We start from the raw sequence: 16,063 nt of genomic DNA, 5'->3' as shown, positions 1-16,063 counted from the left end.
TTTATAATGATAATGGTAGAATGATTTCAAATATGTAAGAAAACAAGACCAGTAGCTGATACATTGTAAACAGTGTATAAATGCTTAATATCATTGCTGTTTCTTAATAGCAATTTCTAGTTGGATCATAGTCAATATCTGTGCTTACATGTAGAATGATCCAATTCACATGAAGAGCTGAGGCCTAGATATTATGAAGCATTTCCTTGTAAGAATCCCATTATAATGCAAAGCTTTATGACACCAAATAAAAAATTTAAGTTGATTTATAAAAGTAAAGTACATAATAATTTCAAATTACTACAGTCATCTTCAGCATCACCAATAAAAAATACAGAGTATGTTGTACTGACCTGTCCATTGCTATGACATGGCATGAAATTTCCCCTGTTTCATTGTGTCATGAGAGCTATGGTATAGCTGCTATGACACTTTGGATTCACATTAGTTCATGAACATCCAGAGGGTAGAATGTTACTTAATGAATCATTAATATTACTGTAACAGCACGGTTTTCCATTATTTTTCTTCCTGACTTGTAACTTGACTTGACCTTAATGACTCTAATCTAATAGCATCAGTTCATCTGGCTGTACAAAGGATAATAGGAATGGGTGCATACCGTTGGTCCTTTCCTTTTCTTTCATCAGTTCATCTGGCTGTACAAAGGATAATAGGAATGGGTGCATACCGTTGGTCCTTTCCTTTTCTTTTTTAGTAAGTTTTTTTATTGTGAAAATATTCTACAGAGGTGTTACAATCACATGAGCAAGGTAATGAGTATATTTCTTATCAAGCATTGTTGCCTCCTTCTTTGTTTTCCCCCTACCATCCCTTCCCTCCCATCTCCACAACTACATCCCCCTCCCTTAAATTGTAAAGTTTGTTTTTTGACATAGCATCTTGTATATCTCATTGTTGCAATGGGTCAACCTGTATCCCTATTTAAACAATTTATTTTTCCTTTCCCTTCCCCAAATTATACCAACATCAAATATAGGGGTATATCATGGGGGAGGGACATACAAAGCAACAATAAAAAATCACATGGTCCTTTATAAATACATTAGAAACAATAGCAAGAAAAAAAAGACTTGTGTCCTTATCTTGGGGTTCATTTCACTTAACGTCATCTTATCTGACCTTTTCTGTTTGTCTCAGATACATACTAGTTATTGCAAATAAGGGAAACCGTGGGACCTATGTTTCTTTGGGCCTGGCTTACTTTACTTAATATAATTTTTTCCATTTCCTAACAAATGGGGCAATGTCATTCTTTCTGATGGAGGCATAGAATTCTATTGTGTATATATACCACATTTTCTTGATCCATTCATCTGCTAAGGGGCATCTGGGCTGGTTCCATATCTTAGCTATGGTAACAAAAGATGCTGGAGGGGATATGGCCAGAAGGGAACCCTACTGCATTGTTGGTGGGAGTGTAAACTTGTTCCTTTTTTTATCATCAATAAAATGGACCCAAGTAATGACAAACATTAAGATGAGTTAGTGGTTCCTGTTTGTACTCATGGGGTTTGTACAACTGTTCTTCAGGTGCTTGAAGAAATTGATTATGTTTTCACAATCTAAAATGGGATGGGTTTTCACAATAGGAGAAAAAAGCTGGGAGGGGAGGTTAAGCATGCTATAGAGGTCAAATATATATTAATACTTTTTTTAATGTTAAAGAAAATCTCAGAATATTTTATGTAGAGTGTTTCAGGAAATAGATCCTGGAAACAAATATGTTGTTACAGAAAGTTTATTGTATTATTGTTATTGTGCAACAAACCTGCAGCAGCAGAGCAGAGAGAACAGAAGCCAAATGCAACACAGCTGCACAAGGGCATCTGACCCAAAGATACTGTAATTCTACTGGGTATTCTTAAGCTGAGATGGTCTTTCTGAGATTTCCAGTGTTGAGGGTTAGAAGAATTTTGTGTTTATACCAACCAATCAGTGTGAGGCAGATGTTTATAGAGAGAACAAAGTGACTTAAATGGGGTCACTTTGAATCAGAATGGAGCTATCAGCACTCCATACTTGTAGCGCTGAGGAAGTAGAAGATGCGGGTGTTGTTTGAGTGCACACAACAAAGAACATCTATGATATATTAAACCTGCTGAGCTCAACTATGTGTTCCATAATGCTCCAAATCAAAACCAAAGAAGTGTGTGTGTGTGTGTGTGTGTGTGTGTGTGTGTGTGTGTGTGTGTGTGTGGTGTATGGTGTATACATGGGCACGTACATGCTTCAGTGTGTGCAAAGAGATGGAGAGAGGAGAATTAATCACAGCATGGATTATTGAAGTACAAAGTTCATATTTAATTACAGAATGAATGTGAGATAATTAGAAATGCCCAAGCTTTATTTAAGTGATCAATTGGATATTTGCTTTAGTTTGGAGATTGTCTACCAGGACTCTCTGAAACAATATTATATTCTCAAAAGCAATAAAATTTATAAGTGGCTGCAAATTATTTATAGCCCTGTGAAGAAGGTTAAAATATCTTCTTTTCAAATAAAAAAATCTTTCATGCATAGAAAATACTCTTGGGATTCTTTCTGCTAAATGTTAAGTATTTAAGTGATTTTGATGGGAGGGATGGAGAGAATTGTTGAAAGGGGTGACACTGATCAAGATTTGTTGTATTCATATACAACTACTTAATGATAAAAATAGAATTAAAAAATAAGTGGTTTTGATTACCTGCATATGTGATTTTTATAAAAACATGTATTGTTATACATTTTATTAATTTAATATAACTTGCATTCATTGTTCATGTTTGTCACAGTGAATTAGGGAAAGTTAAAATTACTAGTTTTTCAGTTATGCATTGCAATTAGAGAAGAATCTGGTCCCCTGCAGAAGTGGGAATGTGGTTCCTGCAAGCATAGGAGGCCCTAGAAATCATTTGGCAAATAATGGTACAAACAGGTATGTTTCTCCTTGGCTGCCCATGACCTTCTGCCTGTATTGATTATCTTTGCAGACTGTGTACAATATTATAAATATGCAAATGAACTTGGCAGGAAAAAGTTTCCTCAAATCTGCATGGATCATCCTTATAAAAGAAAGCAGACTAATTGGACATATCAAAAGAAGCAAACCACAATAGTAAAAAAATAATCAAAGTGCCTATTGATTAAAACAGCTAGGTTTACAAATCCCAGTTTTATATCACATTAACTGAAAAAAAAACCTTGTTGTTAAATTGGGTTAAAATACTAGTAAAGCAATGAAAACTAGTCATTTTACTGTAAGTCATTGTCACTCATACCTTTCTAAGGCTAGTTGGCAGGGATCATAGAGAGGCTCCTCTACAGTGAAGTCAGAAACAATTTCCCCAATATTATGGGATGGTCACTATAATCTAAAATATGAAAGGACATACATGTCCTTCATATATGTCAAATGATTTTTCCCACAACTTAAATTTCTATTTTTTTCCTTTTCCTATGTAAGACAAGTTATCTTTGTTCTAAAATTAATATTTGATTATTGCAAAATTGTAAGACAGAGAAATAAAATGTACTAGTTACTTTTGCATTGCTGATGTTGTTATGTAACAGAAACAAGGTTAGAGATGAAAGATTTCATACATGGATTTGGAGGATTCAGTCCATCATAGTGAGAATGAATTGTGCAGATCGGCTCATGCCATGGTGTCTAGGAAATGCAATGAGCACAGGAAATGGTCAGAACCCAATATTGACTTCCTCTGACTGGGCACTGTCTCTATTTTCACCACTGCTCAATAATGCCACCTCATTTGGGATCTATCAAAGAATAATCCTTCATTAGATCTGAGCCTTGTGATTGCCATCGCTCACCAGACACACTCATGATCCAAGAATATGACTATGACTCCAAGAAATATTATTTTTATTTATAAGCATTTACATGATGTTCTATACCCACATGTACTAAAAATGTATCATGTATTTAAATAAATAACGCATATGATGAATATGTATTTTGCGGTTCTTCATCTGAAAACATTAGTTTTCTTGATTTATAAATGGGCATAAAGATTTGTTTCCATGTATGTGTCATAAGATATGCAAATTATTTACCAGAATATATGTAAATTCTTTATCAGTTGATAGATAGAACTCTCTGTGTTCAGAGAGTTTAACATCAAACACAATCCTCTTGCTTTCAGCCTGCTTAGTGCAAAATTTACACCCAGGCTCTCAATAATAATATTCATTTTAAAAAATGTCATCTTTATCTATATTTATTATCAAAGCTCTAGTGCAGCATCTGGCTTTCTGAATTCTATAACCTTTCCCTATGAAGCAATTTCTAAAAGTAGATTTACATATTTTAAACTAGTTTTTGATGTTCATTTTAAATTGATCTTTCATAGATTCTAATTTTTACACTAGCTGACTAGTATAGAAGACTGGAAAGATGTCCATTATTCCATTTGTTCCATATATATATATATATATATATATATATATGAGACAGCTCAAATTAATCTAAGGATCTTCAGCAAGAGAATTTATATTGAACTCTGGAGTTAGATAGAAAAAAGAGTAATCTTAATATAATTTCCAACTTCCAAGAAAGACAAACGTGGCCCTGAATAACATATTGTTAACCAGAAGGTTCTGATGCTCCTGACCAGGAGAAAGTTATATTTATAGTTTAGCAGTCCTCATGTGAATCCCCTGTGCAATCAAAGTGATTTTCCAGACATTGTTGGATTCTCCTTACTTAACATTATTCTAAATTCCCTTCATATATTATATGACATCTTCCTCAGGAAGATACTGCATTCTCCATTTTCACCAAGAATGTGGCCTTCTCTAGTTTCCAGTATGATGGGAAAAGTTTGATGATTATAATAATTGGTTTATTTTAGGAAGGTACTGAGAGAGGGGTTATATAAATGAAATCTTGACAACTCTCTTTATCCTCAAGTCTAAATATACCATTTTGTTTCTCTTTATCCTCAAGTCTTTGAATATACTGTTTTTTCTTTTTCTTTTTTAACTTTCCTTCCTACTTATTTTTATTGTGAAGTTGATGAATAGAAGAATTACAGTTATATAAGTCAGGTAATTCTATTTGAACCGTGTTACCTCTTCTCTCATTTCCTCCTAGGTTTTTTCCTTCTGACCACATTCCCCACAAGTTGCAGAGTTCATTTCCAACATAGTGTCTGGTTATTATCACTCTGTGTTTGTTCACCATTCGTCTCACCATTTCTGTGCTCCTCTTTGCTCTTCCCCAAACTCACTTACATATAAGGCAAAAGGTACAGATATACAAAAAATAGCAACGAAGGAGAAAAGAAAAACAAAGAACAAAAACAGAAAAGTAACAAAGATACCATTTTATGAATAAAAAAACAATCAAGTTACAGCATTACTTTCTCCTAATTGTCCTATGTATTATCTTGTATTTCTTGGAGGAAAAGGAGTGAACTGATTTGATTAACCACTTTCATAATAAATGAATATATGTGAGCTGGCTGATGAGCCAACAAAATATTGAAAGGAATAAAATTATGCCATGAATCTTTAAAAGTCAGGATAGATTAAAAATTAAAAAATAGCTCTGAATTTCATGTAAGGAAGTGTTTGTTTTGATGGGAAGGGTCATGGGATTGTATGATGTTGCTCAGTAATTTCTCCCAAAGTCTCTTTTTATAGCAAATCATTAATTTAGTAAAACACTAAGTATTTTATGGTGAGTTAATATAAATTTAGTTTATTGCACTCTGCTTCTCTGCCATTTTCTTTTTCCTTCCTTCCTTCCTTCTTTCCTTCCTTCCTTCCTTCCTTCCTTCCTTCCTTCCTTCCTTCCTCCCTTTCTTCCTTCCTTCTTCCCTTCCTCCTTTCCTCCTTCCTTTCTTTCTCTCTTTCTCTCTCCTTTACCTTCTTTCCTTCTTTCCTTCCTTCCTTCCTTCCCTCTCTCTCTTTCTCTCTCTTTCTTTTTTCCCTTTCTTTCTTTCCTTCTTTCTTTCTTTCTTTCTTTCTTTCTTTCTTTCTTTCTTTCTTTCTTTCCTTCCTTCCTTCCTTCCTTCCTTCCTTCCTTCCTTCCTTCCTTCCTTCCTTCCTTCCTTCCTTCCTTCCTTCCTTCCTTCCTTCCTTCCTTCTCTTTCTTCTTCAATATCAAAGATTTCACCCACAGCTCTGCATGGGCTTGCCGAGTGTTCTAGGATTTGAATTATGCCCTTTGGTTTTTGTGTTTGAGAATCTCTCTACATCTGGACTTAGATTGAACTCATGCCTCACTTCCCAATAGTTTGAATTATAAGTATGCAGCAACATGCCCTTCTTGATGCTCAGCTATAAATGGTAGGTTACATGATTTCATTTTGCTGGCTACACAATGAATACATTTGCATTAGCTGTAAAAATTACTCTTGGAGTGGCTAGGAGTGGGCTTAGTGGAAGATTGCTCACTTACCATGCATAATGCACTGGCTTCAATCTTACACTGCCCTCAAAATTACTTTTGAAAAAAAACACAATCAATTTAACATATATACTTACATCCAAATTTTCTTTTTTAATTAAAGATATTTTCACTATATTTTAATTTTTTCCCATGACCACTTGACACCCATTTTAGTGTCTTACTCCTTTCTGATCATTTGCTGGTAGAACCTTGCTGTGTTCAATTTGCAGGTCTCATTTAATATTTTTTGTTATTCTCATGTACATGTGTATGAATCTAAATATGCAAAAGGGGGAAATCTGGGTGTTTTAATTTTCCAAAAATTTATCAATAGGGGTGGCAGTTTATATTCTATCCCTTTGTCTTCTCAGCAGTGTATTGTATACTTCCTTTAGCTGAAATGTTAATGTTTAAGTGAATTTTTTACTGGGATGAAGTTTCTGAGTTTCAAATTCAGATGTGAGAGGTTGACAGCAATATCAATAAGAAGGCATCAGCAGGGCCTTTCCTCCTAATTCTCATCCTGACATGTTACAAAAATAAGCATGATAATTTTATGATCCTTTTTTTTTGCCCAAAATGTAACTACATTAATCTGAAAGACAGCTGATTTTTCAAGGTCAAAAGTGCTTAGTTACAAATTGATGAGCTATTATGCGTGTCTGTGGTTTTCTTGATGGCACTGTATTAATAATGTGCGTGCAGAATAGACCATAAAAATTCCATTTAAAGGTATTAAGGCATACTGGGACATTTAATCAGGTTAAAATTCCTGTCAGTTGGCTCCAGGCACGATGTTGTTCAGTCAATGATTAACAAAGTGTGTGGAATATAAAGATGCATGTTCAGATTTCACAAAAATGACCTTTTTGTTGTTTTCTGCATCTAGCAAATGATTCCACTAAAATGCATTACAGTGATATTCATTGTTTTAAATAGTTCACACTGTCTCCCAGCTTGGGTTGTTTTTATTAGAAAATAGGGAGATAATATACTTGCAAAGGTGCTGACATTCTTTCAAAGGTAGGAAAAAAGCTCTTGGGGATGAAATGTTTTTAAAATATGAATCACATTGTGAGCTTTCTTTTGTGATTATAAAAGCTATCTCACCAGGTTTGCACTACGCACTCAGAAAACCAAGGGAGAGAAAATAAGGGAAGGTTATGGAAAGGATTCTTCTGATAGCCTCTTACAGTTCCCCTTGCAAGTTCAAGGGGAACACTATTTAAGATATGTGATATAATGCAAGAGAAATGAGACTAACCTTCTGCAAGTTTGTGAATATTATAAAAACAGCTACAGTGTTGAGATAAAGAAGAGAATGAGTATGCATAACTTGTGAAAATATCCCTGTCTTTTTTCCCATTAGTGAATGAAGAATCAATGTAAAGAATAAGATTTGTGCGAATATTTTTATATAGCCAGCAAATGATCAATCTTTCAAATGGTAATAAAAAGCTGTACAAAAATATCCTGGGATGAGTGAGCATGTTGAAAGGGGTGACACTGATCAAGTTGCATTGTATATAACTTGCTTTTATAAATGGCAATTCCTTTGTACAACTACTTAAAGATAATAAAATATTATTAAAATTATGTTTTTAAGTGTGTCAAAGTTAAAAAAATTGTCTGTTTATGTTATATTTGTATAGCTGTGTGAATGTGAAAAAATAGCTGTCATGTACTAAATTGCATTGATTCTAAAGAGAGTCAGTATTTCACTTTGCCCTTATACTTTTGTAGACTACATGCTTATTTCACAAAAACAATAATCTTTAAAATAATACTTTAAAATGCAACTTCTCTTTATTATAACCATTTTTATGGCTTGGGTCATAAAATTGTAAAATAATATATATGTATAAAAATATAGAAAATCCCATATCCTTTCCCACCAGCAGTTTTCTCCTCTGATGCTTTGTATGTGCTTGATATGTTTCTTACAGTTGAACCAATATTAATAAAATAATATGGCCTCAAGTCTATACTTTACTGTGAACATCACCCTGTCAGTGGTATAAATTGAAGGTTTCCCCAATGATGCGTTAAATGTTTTTTAATTTTACTGTCATAAAAATCCCAATGTCATCTATTCACTCATTCCCTTTGCTTGACTCCATCTTCAAACAGCCATGATCTTCATACTCTTATTGTTCTGTGTCTTCTAGAATGCTGTATTATTTGAGCTATACATTGCATAGATAACTTCTTCACTTGGTGACATATCATTAAGGATCTTTCGTGATTAGATATTTCATTTACTTTTATGGTAAATAATGTTGTTTAGCAGGGATATGTACCGGAGTATGTTTATTCATTGGCCTATGGAAGCAAACTTATTCATATATAATAGTTTCAATACATTTAGGGATGTTATCAAGCAGTACAATTACTGGACCTTCATTAAATTGTTTAGATCCTGAGAATAACATTTTGTTTATGAATTTTTACTGCGTTAGAATTTAATGCTAAAAATTGATTTTAAAATTAAGTCAGTGCAATCTGATTAAATAATTTTCAAATATCAAAAGTAGTTTTGCCTTGCAAATTAAATATAATTCCCATAAACTGTTTTTAATCATTACTAAAGGACATGATCTCACATTAGGTATTGCTTTATATAACAGTTTATGCTTTGTGAATTAGGTTGAATTAAACAGAAATAATTATAGCCTCCAAATTCCAATATATTTAATAAATTGCTATTTTACAACTTTAATTTGTGAAGTAACTTTCAATGAATATTTAAATATTTAGTAATTCCTTATAAGGTTTATTGTTTTACTGTTGAGTGTTAAGAAATATTCTCCACATTATTAGATTAACTTCTATTTCATATAAGTTAAATTACCTGAAAATGTTAACTTTGCCTACCATAACATTTCATCCATATATTTATGGTAAACTCAAATATAACCACATTGTTTCGTGAGTGTGCTGGTCCTAGGGCTTGAACTCATGACCTGGGCATTATCCCTGAGTTATTTGACTAAAGGCTAGTACTTTACCAATTGAGCCACAGCTCTACTTCCAGCTTTCTTTTGCTCATTAATTGGAAGTAAGCGTCTCACAGATTTTACTGCCCCAGTTGTCTTTGAACTGAGATCTTCTGATCTTAGCTTCCTGAGTAGTTATAATTACACGTGTGAGCCATAGGTACCTGGCCAACTGAAGTGATGTGGGGATGTGTCAGAATTACAGAATCCTAAAATATCATTTTAACAAGTAATAATATTACATAATTAGTACATAATAATAGATTTTAAACAATGGAGTAATTATAATGAATTAATGCATCTTTGCACTTTCTTCTTTCGTTCCATAAATACTAAGATGGACCAAAGCCTCCAAAACTGTGAGCCAAAATAAATCTTTCCTTCCTTAATTTGCTTTGGTATTTTGTCACTCATGTAAACCTGAATAACATAGGAGCCAGCTACAGAATGAAATTAGAACAAAACTGAAGGACTCAAAGAGACATAAGGAACTCTAAGATTAAGTCAATGGATATGCAGAACAGAAATAAAACTGGGTTTTTAAGCCAAGCAAATAGAAATTTTCATATATAATTACACAGATTATATTGATACCTTTCAAACTATTTAGACTGATATTATTACTATACAGAGTTGATAATTTTCTCCATTAGCAACTTTTTTGCATTTAAAAACCCAAATTATAAAATTTAAAACAACATAATCAGATATAGTTTATATTAATATAATTTTTAATTAAGCTTACATATATTTAATTAAATTTACAACTTTTAAACATGTAGAATAAAGTAAGCTTACTGTTTTAATAATAAAGATAACCATATTATCCATACTCACAGATTGCTTTTTAAATGTAAAGGAATCTTTAATTCTTTTTCCAATAATAATTATACTTGTTTGCAAATAAACCAAGGGTTCTGAATGTAGTTATATCTACATTTGAAATTAGGTGATATGGTCTCCCTTGGATTTCTGTAAGCCCAAAACTGTTTAAAATGTGACTTTCTTCTTTGATAATATATTTCTATATTTAGTGAGTTTTAATTTTTGTTATTCAGTCACACCTTGAAATCACTGATTAAAATGTAATCTCCTCAGAAAGATATTTGGTATCATTTCTAATAACGTAAATATCACTATGGTAACTTTTCCTTAATGAGAAATGAAATTTTTATCTACATTTACATATAAACAGGGTAACTCACTTCTAAAAGTACATTCAGACTAGTATCATTTAAATGATTTCAAAATCTAATGTTCTAGTAGTCATTTTCTTTAGTTTTGATAGAAAATATTATGGTAATATATGCCAATTACAAGTTTTTAGTATTAATGTTAGGTTTTTAAAGAGAAAAAGCTCTCTATTATTCATTATTTTCAGCATGCTCAATAAAATGTATGTTCAATAGAATGACTTTATTCTTCCATGTACTGAAATAATTTTATCTACTGACTTTTCCCTCCAAATTATTACAAATAAATTTGTTCCACTAACAAAAGTTGTAGGTAACTACTTACTTAGTGACATTTTCACTCTAAATTATTCCTATGTCCATTCTTTGAGATAATTTTAAGAAATATATTTGGAGTCTAACAGATGATCAGTTTATGAAAAGAACAAAAAAGTACTTTGTATAATTTATTAAAAAGCCTATGCAGGAAATGTTTGCTTTTTTAACAAAATGTAATTTTAAGTTATAAAGGAAGCTGTATTAATCATGTTCAACACAGATAACTTGATACCATTATTAATGGTGACAATTGGTAGTAATTGTAATAAATGTACATTAATTAAACACTTTGAGCTGAACACGGTGGTGCACACCTGTAATCCCAGCTTTTTGGACAGCTAGATTGGGAAGATTGCAGTTCAAGTAAAATCTCAGAAAAAAAAAAGTTTGTGAGAATCCTTCCTAACCAATAAAAAGATGGGCTTGGTGGTTGGTGCTTTTCATCTCAAGAACGATCAAAGCATAGGTAGGAAAATCACAGTCCAGGCCTGCATGGGTCAGAGAAGCATTTTATTCCAAATGTCACTAAAGTATAAAGCCTGACAGCATGTTTCAAGTGATTCAGTGCCTGTCTAATAAGTGCAAGGCCCTGAATGCAAACCTCAGTACAAACAAAGGAGTCTTGTGTGGGAGGGTGATGTAATAGATGTCATTGAATATTATTTCATATTAGCTTGTCTACTTAGGCAATTCTAGAGATACCTGATTGAGTTTTTCTTTTCCTCATATAAGTATTGAAAAAATTTCATATCTAAAACAAAATGGGATATTTTGTTTATATATATATATATATATTACTCCTCATATATATGGAGTAAATATGTAGATGGTATACATATATAGAATATGTATGAATGTGTGTATATATGGAGTATATATATACATATATGTATATGTGGAGTAAAAGAGGTTGAAATTATAGACTCAGAATGGTAGGACTGATATATTGACCTATAATGTGAGACAGTCCTCATTATGTTTAGCCAAAATGAATGTGTTTTGTAAAGGTCATGTGCACAGGTGAATGATTGTGGGAAAGAAATAAATTCAATTCTGGCTGTCCCAAAAAATAAAGTGATTATTTTCTAAATTATGTAATAAATAATTTATTAAATATTTATTACAAGCCAATAATAATGATCAGCACTCAATATGTTACTTCTAGTAACCTGAAACCTTTTTAAGTTGAAAGCAGAGAGAAAACTTATTTCTGTTGTTTTACACATCTATGCCGGTATCGTCAATTGTTTTTCCCTATGTTTTTCTGTACTAGTTCGATATTTTCAAGTCTTACATGAAAAACTTTGATATTTTGAGTAGATTTTTGTACAAGATGAGAGATATAGATCTAGTGACCTACCTGTATATTTCAAGTATTCCTAACACCAATTTTTTTTTTATTGTGAAAATACTGTACAGAGGGGTTACAATTACATGGGCAAGATAATGAGTACATTTCTTATCAAGCATTGTAGCTTCCTCCTTTGTTTCCCCTTCCCATCCCTTCCCATCCTACCCCTGTCCCGCCACCCAATCCTCCCGGCTCCCCACCCCTTGCACCAAAGTTGTAAAGTTCGTTTTCAACATAACGACTTGTACATCTCATTGTTGCAATGGGTCCACCTGTATCCCTATTTAAACGAATTCCTAACACCAATTTTTGAAGTGTCTTTTCTTCAACATACATTTTTGGAACTTTTGTTGAAAATGGTTGTAATTGTAGGGGCTTATTTCTGAGTCTCCTATTTCATTAAGGTATTGGTCTATTTTTGTGCCCAAAAAATGCGTTTTTGTTGTTATTGTTATTTTGTCTTTGTTACTTTTATTTTGTTTCACAATGGCTTGGTCATATACTTCGGAGACAGATTTTGTGACAGGTGTAAATTTAGGATTGCTTTGGCTATTTGTATCTTTTGTATTTTCATATGAACTTTTGGACTGGGTTTTCTCTTCTAGGTAGCTAGATGTTGCATAGGGTTACAGGTGGACCCATTGCAACAATGAGATGTACAAGTCATTATGTCGAAAACAAACTTTACAACTTTGGTGGAGGGGGGGAGGATTGGGTGGGGGGACAGGGGGAGGCTGGGGAGGGATGGGAAGGGGAAACAAAGGAGGAGGCTACAATGCTTGATAAGAAATGTACTCATTATCTTGCCCATGTAATTGTAACCCCTCTGTACAGTATTTTCACAATAAAATAAATAAATAAATAAATAAATAAATAAATAAATAAATAAATAAATAAATAAAAAGAAAAAAAGAAAAAAATTGTTATCAAGGTTCTAGGCATTTCTCAGTATTAATTCTGCTAATCCATGAGCATGACAGGTCTCTCTAGAATTTAGTGTCATCTTATTTCTCTCCTCAAGGCTTTATAATACTTATTGTAAGATATTTCCCCTCATTGGGTGTTTATTCTTAGGTACGTTTTTGAGAGTATTTTTTTTTATAGGAATTGTTTTTCTGATTTCTTTTTCAGTCTATTTATTATTAATGTATAGAAATATGGGATTGTATTCATTTTAACAAAGATAATTGGACTTCTTCCTTTCCTATTCACCTTTTTCTATTTACTTTTCTTACCACTGAGACAAGAATTCAGGCAGTATATCAAGCGAGAGTGGGAAAAATGAGCATATTTTCTCATTCTGACTTCAGAGAAAATGCTTGTAGTTTTTCTGTACTGAATATGATTTCATCCATAGGTTTTCATGAATAGCATTTATTGTATTGAGGCATTTTCCTTCTATTTGAAGTTTCTTTAAGGCTTTGCTCATGAATGGTTATTGAATTTTACTAAAGGCTTTTTTCCTGTTTTATTTGAGGCAAAAATGTGTTTTTCTTTGTCTTATATTCTGTTATATGAGAAATTTTAGTTACTGAGTTGTGTGAACTGTCATTAAATTTTAGAATAAAATCAAATTTGTCAATGCATATGATCTTTTTAATGTGTTATTGAATTAGGCTTGCAGGTATTTCATTAAAATTTTTGGCATGTTTTCATCAAGAAAATTGTCTATAAAAGTTTTGTTGTTTTTGTGTCTTTGTCTGGTATCAGTATAAGGGTAATAATGGTTTCATAAATGATCTTAATAGAGTTCTTTTATTTTCTAAGAGAATAGTTTCAGGAGCATTGATATTCATTCATTTTCAGATATATGTTAGAATTCAGCAATAAATCCATCCAGTCCTGACTTTTATTATTGGGAGATATTTTATTACTGCCTCAATGCCAGTGCTTATTCTAGATCTGTTCATGTTCTTTATATATTCTTGGTTCAATTTTGATAGATCATATGAATCTAGATATATATCTTTTGCTTTCAGACTTTCTATTTCCTTGGAATGTAGGTTTTCAAAATAGTTTATACTAGTCCTCTTAATGTTATTGTTATTTGTTACCATAGTTTCTTCTTCATATCAAAATTTATTAATTTGGATTTCTTTTTAAATTTGGCTACTTGTTTGTCAATTTTGCTTATGTCTTCAACTCATCTCTATGACTTATTGTTTTTTGTGTGTTATACTTTTGGTTTCCATTTCATTATTGTTTGCCCTGATCTTTATTTTTTTTCCTTCTATATATTGATTTGGGATTTGGCTTGTTCTTCTGTAAGAGACATCACTGTATTACTTACTTGAGATCTTTATTATTTTTTAATAAAAGCACTAGTAGTTATAAACTTTCTTTTTTTATCACATCCTTTGTTGTGTCCAGAATTTTGTAGTAACTTGTTTCATTGTTATTTGATTCTAGAAATCCTGTCATTTTCTTTTCCTTAATTTCTTTGATGACAAATTGGTTATTCCAAAATCAGTTCTTTAGTTTCCATGTATTTGCATGCTTTCTGTAGTCTACCTTGATATTGATTTTTATTTTATTTTGTGCATTGTGATAAAATAGAGTTATATGATAAAGTTATGGGGATACTTGTGAAAGTTGGTTGGTCTCTCTGATGGTTGAAATTCATGCACAGTTAACTCAAAAGTTAAATGATGACTTAAAATGATAGTTTTGTAGTTTAAGCATTTGTCTTATTATGTGTATATGATTTACCAATTAAAAAGTCACTATCAGACAAGAGATACTAGAGTTGAAGTGCAAAATGGTCTCATTTTCATATCATTGATATTTACTTAAAATATAAAAGGAGTTGCATTGCAAAAATATTTGTCTTGTGATTTACAGGACATTTGGAATCCTTTAATAATTGGGAGACAATGCAACACAAGCAGATCAAGTTGAAGAAGTCCTAGTTATTTTGTGAGACACTCTCACCGATAGATATATGCATATGGTAGGTGGACTTCTTCTTTAAAGAGTTTAAAAGAGCACATTTAGAAAAACATAAAATAGCAAAAAATAGTATGTACCGATACAGGTTGTAATTGATTATATAAGTTTGACAACATGTTTAATTAATTTTCTATAGTCTTTCTTTGATCTCTTTGTAATATTCTTAAAAGCTTGGAAATATTAAATGCAGTATGTATTTATACAAAGTGAATGGAGGAGAAATTTTTAACTGGAAATAATATGCAATTAAGACTGTACAAAACCTGTCATTTATAAAACCCCCAATTTTTGTTTAAATTGAAAATATAAAATGGAATTAAATTGTTGGATTCAAACTATATTCCTTGACAATCATAGATACTATTATGTCATAGAAGATTTCACTTTAACATACAAAAATAATTGTGAGAAATACTTTTAGAATTACTTTATAGCTATTTTTCTAATTTCATAATTTTTCTAATTTTATATCTACTTCTATACTGCTATGAAAAATATAACTCACCTTTGCTTCTATCCCGTCATTCTACTAAATATAGTTACTCATATTGTTAGTTTTACGATTTTTTTTTTTTGGTTGGTCGTGGGGTTTGAACTCTGGGCTTGGGCGCTGTCCCTGCACTCTTTAGCTCCAGGCGAGCGCTCTACCACTTGAGCCACAGCGCCACTTCCAAGCTTTTACATTTTAAATATTTATAATTATCATACATTAGTGCTGTTCATAAATATTTCTGGTGCTCTGCTTTCCAAATATATTTCTCAATGTTCTTGGGTTGCTATGACAAAATACCAGAAACTGTGTGGCTTAAAGAGCAGGAACTGATGTACAGTCTGG

Source organism: Dipodomys merriami, unplaced genomic scaffold (assembly GCF_024711535.1).
Source record: "Dipodomys merriami isolate MVZ:Mamm:240054 unplaced genomic scaffold, mDipMer1.0.p SCAF_1, whole genome shotgun sequence".
Taxonomy (NCBI): Eukaryota; Metazoa; Chordata; class Mammalia; order Rodentia; family Heteromyidae; genus Dipodomys; species Dipodomys merriami.
This window is presented reverse-complemented; position numbering follows the sequence as displayed.